Consider the following 1,738-nt stretch of genomic DNA (forward strand, 5'->3'; position numbering starts at 1 on the left):
TAATCTCCAAGCAGATTCCTCCGGTGGCATAAAACAGTAACATAAGCTGGGGAAGGACTTCAGCCGGCAGAGGGGTAAAATTGGCCACCGCGGAATCTGCAACAGAACGGAAGGGTCAAAGGCAGCGGGAGGAGCTTAATTTTATGGATGACATCCGCGTGTGCATTGATTTTCGCCTGTTCTAAACAAAAAACTGACCACATGTCACCCGGTAGCATTACTAGCGATTAGAATTTTATGCTTGCAAGAGGATCTGCTCTTCGGGGTATGAGGTAATCTCCAAGCAGATTCCTCCGGTGGCATGAAACAGTAACATAAGCTGGGGAAGGACTTCAGCCGGCAGAGGGGTAAAATTGGCCACCGCCATACCTTGGCAAAATCTTGCCCATACTTTGGCCGTACCTTGGTCATACCTTGGTCATACCTTGGCCATACCTTGGTCATACCTTGGCCATACCTTGGTCATACCTTGGCCATACCTTGGTCATACCTTGGTCATGACTTGGCCATACCTTGGTCATACCTTGGTCATACCTTGGTCATACCTTGGCCATACCTAGGTCATACCTTGGTCATACCTTGGCCATACCTTGGTCATACCTTGGCCATACCTTGGCCATACCTTGGCCGTACGTTGGTCATACCTTGGCCACACCTTGGCCATACCTTGTTCATACCTTGGCCATACCTTGGTCATACCTTGGCCATACCTTGGTCATACCTTGGTCATTCCTTGGTCATACCTTGGTCATACCTTGGCCATACCTTGGTCATACCTTGGTCATACCTTGGTCATACCTTGGTCATACCTTGGTCGTACCTTGGCCATACCTTGGTCATACCTTGGTCATACCTTGGTCATACCTTGGTCATATCTTGGCCATACTTTGGTAATACCTTGGTCATACCTTGGTCATACCTTGGCCATACCTTGGCCATACCTTGGCCATACCTTGGTCATACCTTGGTCATACCTTGGTCATATCTTGGCCATACTTTGGTAATACCTTGGTCATACCTTGGTGATACCTTGGTGATACCTTGGCCATACCTTGGTCATACCTTGGCCATACCTTGATCATACCTTGGCCATACCTTGGTCATACCTTGGCCATACCTTGGTCATACCTTGGTCATACCTTGGTCATACCTTGGCCATACCTTGGCCATACCTTGAACATACGTTGGTTATACCTTGGTCATACCTTGGTCATACCTTGGTCATACCTTGGCCATACCTTGGTCATACCTTGGTCATACCTTGGTCATACCTTGGTCATACCTTGGTCATACCTTGGTCATACCTTGGTCATACCTTGGTCATACCTTGGCTATACCTTGGTCATACCTTGGTCATACCTTGGTCATACCTTGGTCATACCTTGGTCATATCTTGGTCATACCTTGGTCATACCTTGATCATACCTTGGTCATACCTTGGCCATACCTTGGCCATACCTTGTTCATACCTTGTTCATACCTTGGCCATACCTTGGTCATACCTTGGCCATACCTTGGTCATACCTTGGTCATACCTTGGTCATACCTTGGTCATACCTTGGTCATACCTTGGTCATACCTTGGTCATACCTTGGTCATACCTTGGCCATACCTTGGTCATGACTTGGCCATACCTTGGTCATACCTTGGCCATACCTTGGTCATACCTTGGTCATACCTTGGTCATATCTTGGCCATACTTTGGTAATACCTTGGTCATTATTAAACATTGAGTTCT

This window comes from Branchiostoma floridae, unplaced genomic scaffold (assembly GCF_000003815.2).
Source record: "Branchiostoma floridae strain S238N-H82 unplaced genomic scaffold, Bfl_VNyyK Sc7u5tJ_1574, whole genome shotgun sequence".
Classification (NCBI taxonomy): domain Eukaryota; kingdom Metazoa; phylum Chordata; class Leptocardii; order Amphioxiformes; family Branchiostomatidae; genus Branchiostoma; species Branchiostoma floridae.